This window comes from Vulpes lagopus, chromosome 19 (assembly GCF_018345385.1).
Source record: "Vulpes lagopus strain Blue_001 chromosome 19, ASM1834538v1, whole genome shotgun sequence".
Classification (NCBI taxonomy): Eukaryota; Metazoa; Chordata; class Mammalia; order Carnivora; family Canidae; genus Vulpes; species Vulpes lagopus.
Genome location: NC_054842.1, coordinates 39,751,224 through 39,767,159, shown reverse-complemented (window position 1 = coordinate 39,767,159; position 15,936 = coordinate 39,751,224). Strand labels below are relative to the sequence as shown.

General features: G+C 40.4%; 1 protein-coding gene and 1 pseudogene across 1 annotated transcript in view; both read left to right on the top strand.

The window, feature by feature from the left end:
* Nucleotides 1–15,936, top strand: part of SLC9A9 (solute carrier family 9 member A9) — a 494,822-nt gene that overhangs the window by 271,966 nt on the left and 206,920 nt on the right. The gene's annotated exons all lie outside the window — the stretch shown is intronic.
* LOC121479053 lies at nucleotides 8,939–9,725 on the top strand (annotated as a pseudogene).

Below are 15,936 nucleotides of genomic sequence, written 5' to 3'. Positions count from 1 at the left end.
CATGAGAATAAAAGTTGAATCAAACCTGGCCCTTCCTAATATAGGCCAACCCCAACATATCTAACATATCTCTCACACAAACCTGATCCTCATCCATTTCACAACAAATCAAACAAGTGGATGACACCCCTCCCACGTCAGTTCAAGTTCTACACTGCACCCATTGACCTCCATCAGTGTGTAGGAAGCATCAGGTGAGTTCACCATGGGCAGTGCAGTATTTTTCTTCAAAAGAGAATGCTCCAAACTCAGTTTTGATATCTGCATGAATTTTGTCATGTTCTACTTCACTCAGGATCTAACATTTTAAATGTATTTGCCAGGAAATAAGAATTTAAATGGTCAACTTAAGGTAACATAAGCCAGAGAGGAGGTAAAGAAGCAGATCATATAACATACTGTCTAGCATTTTCTGGGTGTATGATAGCAACACCTGTGGAAACCAGAAGAGAAAGCCAGTCCCTTTAAAGAATATTTGCCTTTGGGCACCTGGATGGCTCAGTCAGTTAAGCATCTTATTCTTAATTTTAACTCATGTTTTGATTCAGGGTTGTGGGTTCAAGACCCACGTTGGGATCCACGCTGCACATGGAGCCTACTTAAAAAAATTTTTTTTAAGATTTTATTTATTTATTCATGTGAGACACAGAGAGAGAGAGGGAAAGAGAGAGAGAGAGAGAGATTGAGAGAGAGAGAGGTAGAGACAGGCAGAGGGAGAAGCAGGCTCCATGCAGGGAGCCTGATGTGGGATTCGATCCCAGGTCTCCAGGATCAGGCCCTGGGCTGAAGGCAGGCGCTAAACCACTGAGCCACCCGGGCTGCCCCCCCAAAAATTTTTTTAAAGAATATTTGTTTTAGACTATAGCCTAGTGTTCTTCACTATGCCTAGAGTAGTTTTGGTTATCCAATGGACTTTCTTTACATAGCTCAAAACATTTTTCAGAGTCTTTTAGAGATGGTAAACAATGACCCTTTATCTAAAATGGGAGTATGTAGCTAGTCGGAGCCAACAGTACATTAAAAGGATTATTCACCATAACTAAGTGGGATTTATTCCTGGGCTACAGGGGTGCTTCAGCATCCACAAATCAATCAACGTGATACACCATATTAATAAAAGAAAGGATAAGAACCCTATGCTCTCTCAAATGATGTGGAAAAGGCATTTGACAGAATGCAGCATCTTTTCTTGAAAAAAACCCTCCACAATATAGGGATAAAGGGAACATACCTCAATATTATAAAAGCCATATATGAAAGACCACAGCAAATATCATCCTCAATGGGGAAAAAACTGAGAGCTTTTCCTCTAAGGTCAGGAACACAGGAGTGTTCGCTCTTACCACTGTTGTTCAACATAGTACTAGAAGACCTAGCTTCAGCAATCAGACAATAAAAAGAAGTAAAAGGCATCCAAATCACCAAAGAACAAATCAAACTTTCACTCTTCGCAGTTGACAGATACTGTATGTAGAAAACCCAAAAGACTCCACCAAAAAATTGCTAGAACTGATAGAGGAATTCAGCAAAGTCACAAGATATAAAATCAATGCACAGAAGTCTGTTGCATTTCTACACACTGAAGCAACAGAAAGAGAAATCAAGGAATCCTGTTTCTAATTGAACCAAAAACCATAAGATACCTAGGAATAAACCTAATGAAAGAGGTAAAAGATCTGTACTCAGAAAACTATAGAATGCTTATGAAAGAAATTGAGGAAGACACAAAGAAATAGAAAAATATTTCATGCTCATAGATTGGAAGAACAAATATTGTTAAAGTATCTATGCTATCCAAAGCAATCTACACATTGAATGCAATCCCAACCAAAATACCACCAACATTTTTCACAGAGCTGAAACAAACAATTCTAAAATTTGTATGGAACCACAAAAGACCTCAAATACCCAAAGCAATGTAGAAAAAGAAAACCAAAGCTGGAGGCATCACAGTTTCGGACTTCAAGCTATATTACAAAGCTGTAGTCATCAAGACAGCATGGTATTGGCACAAAAACAGACACATAGGTCAATGGAACAGAATAGAAAACTCAGCAATGGACCCACAATTATATGGTCAACTAAGCTTTAACAAAGCAGGAAAGAATATCCCCTGGAAAAAAGAGTCTCTTCAACAAATAGTAATGGGAAAATTGAACAGCCACATGCAGAAGAATGAAACTGGACCACTTTCTTATACTATACCCAAAAACAAATTCAAAATGGTTGGAAGACCTAAATATTAGACAGGGATCTATCAAAATCCTAGAGGAGAACACAGGCAGCAACCTCTTTGACATCAGCTATAGCATCTTCTTACTAGACATGTCTCTGGAGTCAAGGGAAACAAAAGCAAAAATGAACTATTAGGGTTTCATCAGGATAAAAAGCTTTCACACAGCAAGGAAATAATCAACAAAACTAAAAGGCAACCTATGACATGGGAGAAGATATTGGCAAATGTCAGATAAGGGTTAGTATCCAAAATCTATAAAGAACTTCTCAAACACCCGAAGAACAAATAATCCAGTCAAGAAACAGGCAGAAGACAATAAGACAACACTTCTCCAAAGAAGACATACAAATGGCCAACAGACACATGAAAAAATGCTCAACATCACTTGGCATCAGGGAAATACAAATCAAAATCACAGTGAGATACCACCTCACACTGGTCAGAATGGCTAAAATGAACAACTCAGGAAACAACAGGTGTTGGCAAGGATAAAGAAAGGGGATCTCTCTTACGCTGCTGGTAGGAATGCAAAGTGCTGCAGCCACTCTGGAAAACAGTATGGAGATTCCTCAAAAAGTTGAAAATAGAGCCACCCTATGACCCAGGAATTGCACTACTGGGTATTTATCCAAAGGATACAAAAACAGTGATTCAAAGGGGCACACGCACCCCAATGTTTAGAACAGCAAAATCCACAATAGCCAAAATATGGGAAGAGCCCAGATGTCCATCAAGAGATGAATGGATAAAGAAGAAGTGGCATATATACATGTATACACACAAACACACACACAACAGAATATTACTCAGCCATCAAAAGAATGAAATCTCATCATTTGCAATGACGTGGATGGAACTAGAGGGTGTTATGCTAAGTGAAATAAGTCAGTCAGAGAAAGACATATGACATATGATTTCACTCATATGTGGAATTTAAGAAGAATAGTGGATGAGCATAGGGGAAGGGAAGGAAAAATAAAATAAGGTAAAAACAGAGAGAGGCAAACCATAAGAGACTCTTAACTATAATAAACAGAGGGTTGCCAGAAGGGAGGTCGGGCAGGGTGGGGTGGGGGTGGGGGGACAGGGTAATTGGGTGATGGGCATTAAGGAGGGCACTTGATGTAATGAGCACGGGGTGTCACACACAACTGATGAATCACTAGATTCTACCCCTGGAACTAATAATACACTATGTGTTAACTCAGTTGAATTTAAATTAAAAATTTAAAAATAAGATAAAATAAAATAAAATGGGAGTACGAGCTTACCTACACATTTACTCACTCACAGTCCTCCAGCTAGTCATTCAGTGGACATTCACTGACTCGCTCTTTGGGTAGGTGTTTACGTGAACAGAGATAAAGATATTGGCTCCGCCCTTAAGAAGCTCGCAGCCTAGAGAGAGCTTGGTTTTGTGTGGCGTAAAGTTGGTTCCCTGAGACAGTGTACCTCACGTGGTTCAAAGTCCAGTCAAATAAGAACTAGATCTTTCTGTCTCAGTCAATTGCATCTACCATTTAATAAATGGTAGATCTTTTTTCCATCATCTTTACCCTCACCTCCTGCATACCCTTATGGCACTGCAGGAGAACAGCTGGCGATGCTGTTCCCCAAACTGAAGTGGGTTCACTTGTGAGGCTATCAAAGCTTTAGCCTCAGTCTTCCCCATTCACACAGGCCCCTTCCAAGATCCCTGGAGGGGCCCTAGATGTGTGTTCTGATGGTGTGTCAAGTTGGTAAAAGGTATTCTTTGTATTATTTTTCCTAAAGAGGGTGCCCAAGATAGAGAAATTTCACCTCAAGGTGAAAGTTTACAAAGTGATCCATCCAGCTGTTTATCACTCATCTTCTGGCAGTGAGTGGGGCCTGCAATGAGCATTGAAATTAGGGCTTAGAGCTGAGTAGATAAAGTTTTTGAGTAAAGCTCACATTGTTTACGGATGACCCCACTACCACTGCTGCCACCTGCTTCCCCGGCCTCCACCTTTTGCCACTAGAGTCAATTAAACTGAGTGAAGCAATGTCAGAACCCAGATTGAGTTTCTCACCTAGCACAGACCTTACCCAATTTATTTTGTACAGACTAGTAATCTACACACACAAAGCCTTGGAACCTGCAAATGAGGAATGGTCTCAAGGTCAATAGTGGTCCTCTGCCTTGGAAGGCTTTCAATAATGCAAATTCTCTTTTTGGTAGCTAGGTTGCAGTTTCGAGTCAATTGGGGGAAGTTTCCCCTGAGACATTTTTAAGACCTTCTTTAAATTCAAGGCCAGGAGTTCGGAACTGCCTTGGTGTATCGTGTGACACCAGCACAAAGGGCTTAAGAGGAACACTAAGCTCCCCCTGAAACTGTTCCTGTTGCCCTCGAGCACAGCCCCAGTTAATGCCAGGAGTGAGCTGCCCCGCCCCAGCTCTCAGTTCCCCTGAAACCAAAGAGGCAGAGTTCTGTGGTTTAAATTAAAGGAGGAGATGTGCTCCGCACAAATTAGCCTTCCTCTTGATGTGGTGCATATTACAAAGATCAGGCCTCTTGTTTTAATTCAAATCCATGTGCTGCAATTTTTATTTAATTTAAAACTAAATAAGAGCCGAGAGTTGCTGGAAGGAGGGGAAATGCCAAGCCCAATTGAGCCCTGGCAGCCTTCCTGAAACCACTGTGACTTGGAGACTGTGTCCTGCTGGGCTGCAGAGCCTCCATGCAGAGCTGCTAGGCTGATCTGAACAGGAAGGAGCCCTGGTAGCGCTTGGACAGGTTGAAGGAGCCTGACGACATGTCAGAGAATATGCTTCTCCAATTTGTCCATTTCTGCTGTGTTTGGAAGAGACATTGAAACCCTGATGTGTACGATTGCAGAAACTAAGAAGAGTTTTAACCAGGAAAGTGTGGCCACTGTGTACAGATAGACTATAAAACCTCATCCATGAGCTCATGGCCATGAAGACAACAGCACCAGTGTCTCCAGGCTTTGCCCCTAACGTTATTGTTGCTCATTCGAGTGTCCACCAGTGCTCATTAGCATTCGAAGAGCTGCCGGCATCGAAGGATTAAGAGAAAGTCATAGAAGAAAAACTTAAATTAAGAAAAATGTCCCATTAGCATTCATTTTTCCCCGTCAGGGGTGAAGTGACTGCCTCTATGATTCAAGTGTTGGGGAACGCTGTGTCTACGGCTCACAGAACAGTGGTCTTCGATGGAAGGACTGCTTAAGAACCACTGTCCAGGAGTAGGAGACCACCTTTCTCCATGTCTTTTTGGTGAGCCACCAGTCATGCTGTGGTCAGGGCCAATTGGAGGCTGACTCAAAAATGGCCTGACCCAGCAGACTTATCAAGTGCAGCCAGGAAGAAAACAAGAGGAATTCATGGAAGCGAAGAGCAAAAGTCATTGTTTCAGCAATGCTTAGGAATCTGTGTCTGTCACTCCCCAAGCTACTGAACTCCAGCAAGCGACCAGGACTGCCCCCCAACAATTACCAGCCATCACGTGAAGGGACACTTCCCTGCTTTCTTGATCTTTAATAACTGAAAATGTGCTCCTGGAACCAGCCACTTTCACTGGTTCGCTTGAAAGCTTCTTAGAAACACTGAATCCAAACCTGCCTTTTAATAAGATCTCCGGGTAGTTCCTGTGCATGTGAAAGTCCGAGAAACATAATCACAATTCATGGTTTTTTGTTCTGAACCTCTTTCTTCGGTCTGTTCCTCCTACCTTCTTCTGTTTCGCCTTCCTGGATACTGGTCTTGCTCTTGTTCTGCCGTATGCCAACTGATGAGCATAACAATGTTACCCAGTTATTGAATTTCTTCCATTTCTTGAGCTTGCTGAAGTCCTTCCCTCTATTCACTCAGGCTCTCCCTCTGCTCAAAACCCTTGCCACACCCACCCACCTTCAACTCTTTTATTCAACTAATTCCTTTTTCTCTTCACATCTCTGCTTAGACATCACTTCCTGTAGGAAGCCTTGGTAACTCAGGTCTGGGTTGGTCCCTCTCATCTGTTTCCATAGTACACAGTACTTCTCTTCTAGTACCCATCACATTCTCCTGTGAATTTTGGCTTTCCTGCCTGCATTCCCTTCTACACTAGGCCCTTTGTGATCTCAAGGGCTGATCTGTTTGGCTTATTCTGTACCTCAGCACTCTGCACATTAGGTGAAACTGAGTAATCCTCCATAAGCAATCGGTGGATGAATAAGCAAATGAATGAACCTACAACATTTTCTACCCAACTAAAATTGTACATCCCCCTAAAATGACAACTCAAGGACTTTCCATTCCTGTTCTGTCAGCCCTGGGAACATCTAATCCCAGAACTGGTCCTCTAGGCACCTCTCAGACCAAGTTTACCTGGTTCCACAGCAATAATTTTAAAGAAGGAGATCAACAAAATAAACCTTTCATGTTTTAAATGAAAGAAAATATTTTTCACCTACTCACTAGGCTAAAAACCCTTCCCTGAGTGTTGATAACAGTAAACATTGTTAATACTTCAAAAAAGAACCATTTGGATCTGAGAATATTTCTTAGATCTCTGCTTGCTTTGTGTTGGAGGGATGTGTTTTTCAATTAAAAACCCAAGATCTTATTAAAAACCCTGGGACTTTTATGTGGGTCAGATGATTTGAATCAAGATCAGGCTAACTCTAACTTCAGCTTGGGAAAAGACTTCTTTCAATGTATATACAAAGATTATTTGAGAGTCTGAGCCCCTTAAGCAACAGGCTTTTTTCTACCTTTCCTCTTCCCTTCTTTATAATTCCTGAAAGAGACAGTCTGGATGATGCCATCATACAATCAAGCATTCCTACCCCTTTGCAGCTCCCTCACCCAGAGTCCAATGTTCCCTCATCCTCCCATACTATACACCCTTCTTGCCCTGGGCACATTTTGCGAAATTAATTAGGCCACTAAATAGCTAATGCAGCAGAGCCACAGAATGTTTTCTTCATTAGAGATGAATTTCCACTGAGTCCTCATCTCTCACTGTTGTCTGGGGTAGGCATTGTGAGCAAAGTGAACAACTGGAGTAGATCTTCGGAGATCTTCAAATGCAAAAGAGTTAACCACTTCTGCATGAAATGTATCAAGCTATCACAGAATAAATCACCTTAAATAATGAAAAAACATGCACACCATTGTTGTGACAAAGTAGACCGGGAGAGTAGGCCCATATGAATTGCAGATCCCATTAAGTCCTCATAGTTTCAAATGCAGAGAAAAGTTTATATGGTTATGATAAATTCAGAATATCTGAGAACTAGCTTAGACTTGTGGCCAAGCCCATAGAGTTGTTTTCTCTTATCATTAGGTCAAAACATTATCATTCTTCACTTTGCTCCAAAACAGATTTACAATAAAAATTACTAGTTCTTGCATTTTTAAGCAACAAATTAGATTCTGCTATTTGGCACACCATAATATTTTCTAAATATAAGCTACTGTTTTGGTGAAGTGCAATAAGTTCAGGCTTTCAAGCAGGCTCGACTACATGGAGCTATTTGATTAACTCTCCCTGAATCTCAGCTCCCTTGACTGTAAAATGGGGATAATCATGCTTACTTTAGACAGTCAGTATTGAAAACCAAACTAGAAAATATATAAAATGACTGGCACTGGACTACCACTTAAGAAACACTCAAAGGATGGGAATTTCTATCACTTTCTTTAACCATCACAGATGAGACAGCGCATTAGTGCTTCACAGAGACATGATTCATATAAACTCACAACTGCTCTCCGGAAAACCTCCTATCAGAGACGGAGGTTTTCATTCCAAAAAAGGTTTGACTATCAAATCACTGCCAAGGACACTGTCTGAGGCCAGTGCGAAGTGTTAGTGACATGCCCTTGAAAAACAAGACCCAAGGCCCCAATTTCCCTTCATTTGAGGACAGTCATTGACATTCTACTCTTCATTCTAGCAGTGACTCACTCCTGGCACTAAACACATAAATCAAAATGTTATAACTCAAAGTACCAGTTTTTATAAGAAGAATATATTGGAGCCCCCTGGAACAAATTGACCCATGCAAAATGTCACAATCAACTTAGACATTTATTGAGTGCGAGAAAGTGGCAAGATCTTGTAGATAACCCAATCATCCTATCTAATGAGATAGTGAAGCCAACAAGAGCATGCCAGCCGCTGAAAGACACTGAGTAATGAAAGGAGACAATCTAGAATGCTTGTCACCTCTCCCTGTTTCAAGGATAAGGTCGTAGGATACAGGAAAAGAAATAATTTTATCATTTAATTCAGGAACTTTCTGTATACATTTCAGTTTTTCAGTATGTCCAGAATGTCAGAGATATCACAAATATCTGATTGGTAATTTTAACCAAATTAACTTGTCCATTGAGGCAAATGGACTACATTAATTTTCCCCATTTTCTGCCTGAATTTTCTTACTGCTTGCTTGTTTTGGCGTTATATAGACATAGCCTTAGAAAACTATCAACACACATAAACAGAGTTCAAAAAAATAAGTCTGTCTATGCCAGACACCAATCTCTCTAATTCTGCCCTCGGGTTCTATGGATAGAGTTCAAAAGAAGTCAATAAGATTGACTCAAGTAAGTTATATGTGCAAATGAGCAAGAAGCAGTTACTTTTTTAAATGCCTGTACTAAATTTCTACACAGCCATTAAGTGATTTAGGAATTTTCAGCATTAGTTTTATGTATTGGAGAGGTTCAAATGCTGTTCAGGTCCTTCATAGATAGACCAAACTTCTAGGAATAGGGCTGGGTGTCATCCCCACTGCCCTGCCTCCCCCTGGTTTTGCCTGGAAGCTCTTTCTTCCTAAAGCACTGGAAACTATTTTAGAGACCCATAGTTCCACATAAGAAGTAGACACCAGGTGGGCCACTGGGGTCGATGAAGGATCTCAAGATGGCTGGGCGAAAACTTGTTCCAAAAACCATTGACTGGGTAGCTTTTGGGGAGATCATACCCCGAAACCAGAAAGCCATTGCCAGCTCCCTGAAATCCTGGAATGAGATGCTTACCTCCAGGTTGGCTACTCTTCCTGAGAAACCACCTGCTATCGACTGGGTTTACTACAAGGCCAATGTGGCAAAGGCTGGCTTGGTAGATGACTTTGAGAAGTTTAATGCCCTGAAGGTTCCTGTGCCAGAAGATAAATACACTGTCCAGGTGGATGCTGAGGAAAAAGAAGATGTGAAAAGCTGTGCTGAGTTTTTGTCCCTCTCTAAAGGCCAGAATTGAAGAATATGAAAAAGAGCTGGAGAAGATGAAGAACATAATTCCATTTGATCAGATGACCATTGAGGACCTGAATGAAGTCTTCCCAGAAACCAAATTAGACAAAAAGAAGTATCCCTATTGGCCTGACAAGCCAATCGAAAATTTATAAACTTGAGTTGAGGAGAAGCCCTGGCCCTTATATTGTAAACGTTGGACATTAAAAATAATGATATGGTAAAAAAAAAAAAAAAAAAAGAAGAAGTAGACACCAGGATAGGTGCCCTGCCTATGAATGACAGCCTTGCCCTCCCTTTACAAGACCCTCATCCCACTCACCACCCACTTTCCTTAGAGCCTGAAGAGTGTCACTGGACTTTCTGGAGCTGTTCTTCAAATTCTGCAAGTAAACATGGGAGCATGCATGTTAACAGGTATTGTTAAATGCATGCCCTCTAGGACGATTGTGTGCCATCCTTTCTCAACAGATTTCTTCCTTCTGATTGTTTTCAATTGTTTTTTTCCTGGCAGGAAGCTAATTTTGGCTGCATGGGAAATGGGAATTCTGACTGGAGAGTCTAGAACAGGTCATTTTAGATTAGACTGATGCTGAGAACAGGGAGAAAGAGAGAAGGGGGGAGAGAGAGTGAGAGATAGTGCAGGAAGAGTAGGGAGCAAAAGGCAAAATAACTATTTCAAAATGTTGCCTCAGATTGATCTCTGCCTAGGAAAGGGGAAGAAGATTTTCTTCTTTGCATTTTTCCTTAAAACTCAAATTTAAGATAACCATGATGTTTTTTTTAAATCTTTGTTATGAGTTAAATATTCAGTAGAGGGAATGAAACAGATTGAATAACCAGCCATAGAATTTACCATGTAACCTTGGCCACTCCATCCCTTCCAGCCTCTATTTTCTCTCCTATTAGAGAAGTATTCTGTGATTCTATAGGGACTTGTAGTGGGGAGAGGGTGGGGTAGGTAGATGTAGAGAGCTTTAGGATTAAGCTAAGCTGCTGAAACACAGATGCTCCCAAAATTCAGTGGTTGAACCACAACAAGTAAATCCTCTCTGGCTCGTATTAACAAGGAATCAGGGGAAAAGATGCTTCTCCTCTAGATACGTGATTCAGATTTCACCTGGGTCTTTCCATATTATGATATCATAAGTCCCTAAGTCAAGGGTTCTAAATGTGTGATCCCTGGACCAGCTCCACCTGGGAACCTATTTAAAAATGCAGATTCTTGAGCTCCACCACAGATCTACTGAATTAGACACTCTGGGGATGAAGCTCAGCAATCTGAGGTTGAACAAGTCCTCCAATTGATTCTGATGCAGCTAAAGTATGGGAACCACTGCTCATTGAGATTTATAACCAGCCAGCGTAAGGGGAAGGAGAGCCTGGGATAGGAACAGCTGCTTCTTAAAAGCCTTGGCCCAGGAATGGCATCTATCACTTCTGCTTTCATTTCACTAGTAAGAAGTAGCCATCAGGCTATACTTAGCTGCAAGAGATGCTAAGAAATGTAGTCTATGCAGTTACAGGAGCATTCCATGGATGATAAGAATAGATGACAGATAGCCATCTTTGCCAACATAGCCCTCCATAAGAGGAACATTATCACCATTTATAATATCGCTTCTATGGGAAAAAGCAATCCAGCATCGACACTAGGGTTTCTCAACCCCAGAAACTATTGACATTTGGGGCAAGTTCATTCTTTTTTGGAGGGGCTGTCTTGTACATTGCAGAATGTTTAGCAGTACCCCTGATCTCTACCCACGAAATTAAGAGTAGTGTCTCCTGTCCCCTAGTTGTAGACAAACACAAATGTCTCCAGACATTGCCAAATATTCCCTGAGGAGATAAAATCACCCAATTTGAAAACCACTGGTTTATACAGAAAACCCATGAGTTGGCTTTTGGAATGCAACCTGGCCATAAGTTGGATACTATTCATCGAATATTGACTTTCTTCTGATCTCTGTTAGCCTTTCTTTTGAAACTCTCTGTTGAAGATTTCAGCTAGTGGCAAGGATTATTCCGCAGTTTACTACCACATCCAATTTACCTACATAAAAATAAACTTCCAAAGCCAGAGGCATCTATGCATGTTGACTCAGAGCTGTGACAGAGCTAATCCTATTTACAGTACCCTTCCTGGCTGCCCAAGGCATCCAAAAAACAAACTTCATTTTATGCAAAAATATACCAAAGTCATGTTGCTTTCTTTCTCAGTGGCCTTAAGTTTAAATGATTCAAGTTCAGGAAGAGAGATGAAGGAAAGAAAGTTCTGCTTGTCTAATACAGACAGTTTCAAAAGAAAAAAAAAAACTAAATTTATTTTTGAATACAGAAGACATTTCCACTAAAACAATCTGTTGGCATCACTTCCATGTGATAAAATCATGTTGAACTGAAAATGGAACCATGTAGCAAGGTTGTACTATCCTGGAAAATGTAGTTTGAAACCAGACTGACATTTTTGCTGAAAGTAGTTACCCTTTGCAAGGTCATGGAACTTCAGCAAGGTTAAAAGCAATACATAATTCAATTGTAGATCCAAACTAGGTTTTGATTTATCAGATTATTGATGAGAGTGTGTTAAATCTTTGAAGTCAACTCCCTCACAGTACTTGAAAAGAAAGAAAGGATTGCAATTGATTATATCCCAAATGGAAAGAGAGTCAGCAAAATAACTTAAGAGACATTTCTTTTAAGGAATGGGTCAGTTTCTCAGGGACATTTCAGCATCCCTGTCCATCTACTGTCATTTTCTTTTGGATTCCAGTTGTGTTTCATATGCAAAATATGACCTTTCCGTCATCTTTTCGTTCATGTATTCATCGAATACTGGAGTGCCTACTCTCCAGGAGTAGCACTGGATATGCTCTCACTGACCTTGCTTTCTTGTGAGGGGACACAAATCTTAAAGATTAAAAAAAGTGATAATTTCTGATGTTGGTAAGTGCATAAAAGACATACAAAAAACACCTGGCTGAAAGTGGAGGGCATTTAGGTAGCATGGTCAGACCAGTCTTTCTTAGGACTGAAATAAGGAGGAACAGCCAAGGGGCAGTCTAGGAGGAGATTGGAGGTGGGAGAAGCAGCAAATACAAAGGCCTTGAGGCAAGAACAGACTTGGTTTAAAATAAACTTTATCTTCCTACACTCTCAAGCTCCAAATTCCCTTCCCGTCTTCCCACTCTCTCCAGTAAAAAGACTCTAACCTCTTCACTGAACTCCAGACTCTTAGATATAACTACCCACTCAATCTTTTCATTTGGAAAACCAATAGGCATCTTGGATTTCACATGTACACCAAACATGCTCTTTCCCCAGTTTTCCCCAGTTCTTCCAATGGCTTGGCCTTAAGCTTTTAGAGTTCTCTCTTCTCACACCCTTTATCCAACCCATCAGCAAATACTGTCAACCTTTGAGATTATTCCAGTATCTATCATGCTACCACTCTAGTCTGATTCTCTTTTACTTCTTATCCAGACTAATGCAGCAGCCTCCTCACTGACCTCCTACCTCCAGCCTGGGAATCAGTTTTTTTATAGCAGAGCCAGTGTGATGCTTTTAAGCATAGAGTAGTTCATATCACTACCCTGCCAAAAACCTTCCTTAAGTTTTCCATCTCAAAATAAAATTCAAAAGCCTTGCTGTTCAAGAGCCCAATGTAATCTGGCTCTGCTACGTCTTTGGCATTATCTCTTTCCACTCCCTGCCCCCTGCCACATTCATTCCATTCCAGCCATGCCAGCCTCTTTGCAGCTATTTGAACATACCAGACATATCCTTACCTCAGGGACTTTGCATCTACTGTTCCAGAAGGCTGGAATGCTTTTCTTCCAGATATCTACATGGTCTCTCCTCATTCTATTAGAGTCTCTGCTCAAATGCCACCTGGCCAGAGTGGTTTTCCTAACCACCCTAAACACCTCCAATATATAGTTTCCAAATAATGTGGAAGTTCTTTTAAGACAGAGACTATCTCTTATTTACTACTACCCCCTGGAGCCTGAATGAATGAATGGATGAATAAATGAATGAATGAATGAATGAATACATGAATACATGAATAACACCACCTCATATCTAGAGAATCAGAAACCTCTGCAGTTGTTCAATTTAAAAACATTTACTAAGTTTTATGTTTCAGGTACTACAAGTGTAAGGAAGATGTAATTCCAACCTTTAAAAGATTAAGAATTGAGGGTAAATAGCAGATTAAATTAAACTACTGATTCATTTCAGAATATCATTTACTGATGAAAGCAGCATGACAATATGTTTTATGGGATTTCTAAGAATGAGAGAACAATGTGGACTGGAGTATTCTAGGAAAACTTCATGGGGGTAGAACATAGGCAGAAAGGAGTGAAAGGGGTTAACAGTGGCGTCATAGCACAGAGCTAAGGACAGCAATTGTTTATGGAAGAGGGAAGACCATCTTGTTGGTATGAAAAGTGCTCAGTGGAGAAGAGGAGGTAAATGGGAAAAATGGGGTAAGGTTCTGATTGAAAGGTTTCTATGGGCTGTAGGAAACCACTTATGGTTGCTAGGTCAGATCAGAACCTGATAAAGCTAGGTTGCAAGGAAACTGTTCAGAGGAATATGGATAGTCTGGAAAGAGGAGAGGATGAAGGCTGTGAGGCCAACATACCAGAGTGTTGGCCAGCAGCATATCAGGGTGTAAGGTAATGGGCCTTGGACCAAGGCAGTATAGTGGGAAATGAGAGGAGCCTGAGCCATCATATAACCCATTCTCTGCTAAATCTAAATATCTAGAGTCAGGACACTAGCATCAATAGCTACATATATTTTAAAGTTCCAAACTGATTCTGATGTGTACTTCCAGTTAAAGACCATAAGTCTAATCTTAAAATCTCCATCCAGATATGAAACAACATAGATCCAGATGAGTCAACCTGCTTATGATCATGCAACCTATTAGGAACAGGCCTGAGAACAGATCCTGGGTCCTTTGACTCTCAATATAAGGCTTTAAGAGTTTCAATAAATAATAAAAAAGCAGAAGCTGAACTTGAAGAAACAATTACTCAATCATGTCATTGAACTAGATGGTATTAAGGATTAACTATATGTAATCAGGAATGGAAGAATCAGAACATTTATGCATTCACTGATCAACAAATATTTATTGAGCACCTATTATGTGCTTGGCATTGCTGTAGGCATTGTGGATAAACAACAACTAGCAACGTAATTGCAGTGTAATGTCCTAAGTCCCCTGATAAGGCAAGCACAGGTTGTACTAGGCATATAAATTAGCCCAACCCAGGCCCAGACTTCAAAGGGGACTTCATGGAGAAATCGATGGTTCAGTTGAGCTCTGAAGATCGGTTGGAATTAGATGAAGTTTGGAGGAGAGTTATAAAAAGAAAGAACTGGAGACAGGATGGGAGAAGATGACTCAAGCCTAGGAAACCATGTAAGCAAAGACTTCTTTTACCTCACCACTGATTTCAGCTCCTTAAACATTGCATATCTGTTGACAGTCGTCATAATTTGGAACCTCGTAAAGGTTAGCCATCTTTTCTTTTCCATCAGACTATACATGCAAAGTATACACTTCATACCTCTAATATACCTTATCCCCACTTACCTGTTAAGAAAGTCGTTTTTGTAGGACCATGAAGCCCTGGAATAAAGAAGCCCAAACTTCCTCATTACTGCACTTACCTACTGTGTCTTGGGTAATGTGTAGCCCACAGTGAGTGCTCAATAAATGTTTAGTTTTCAACTGTTGCTTTGCACCTTCAGTAAAATTGCCCTAAGGAGTACTTATATTCCTGTGATTTAAGTGTAGCTGTATTTGACCTTCAACCATTCAGAATACATTTGCAAATTTATAGCAGATTAAGTTTCACTTTTGCTCTTTAAAGATAAACAGGAAGCTGCACAGTTTCTGCAGCAGGGGTCCTTGCTAGAAAGCTTTCTTTGGTTGATAGTCTTCTATTGTTATGAATAGAACATCAACATAATTAACATAAGAATCCCTTAGAGGCCAATTTTAAAAGAAACCACATTTAATTGCAGGTAATTCTTTTATTCCCCAAGATGATGCTAACTCTCCAACTGAGTATGGAAAATATGTCATATCTCTGCAAAGTAAACCCATCTCAAAAGAAATGGTATAGTCTTATCAACCCCCAAAAGCATAAAATCATTTCCATTAGTTGACTAAAATAAGGAGAAAAAAAAAAAAGGTAAATCCGAAGGCTCAACATACCCATAAAACAAAACAAAACACAAGCTTTGACAATGAGTTCTGGATTTCTTGAGTTTCCAAGCAAAATGGATGTGTTTTTGGAAATAGTGTTTGCTGAAAGAAACTTCTGAGTCAATATTAATTTTTCATATCTAGTATTTTGCTGGTAGCTGAAGTAACTTATTTCAATCCTAAACCCCTCTGTTTTCCAAATGCATGTTAAATAGATAGGATAGGTGAGCACAGAATCTCCAC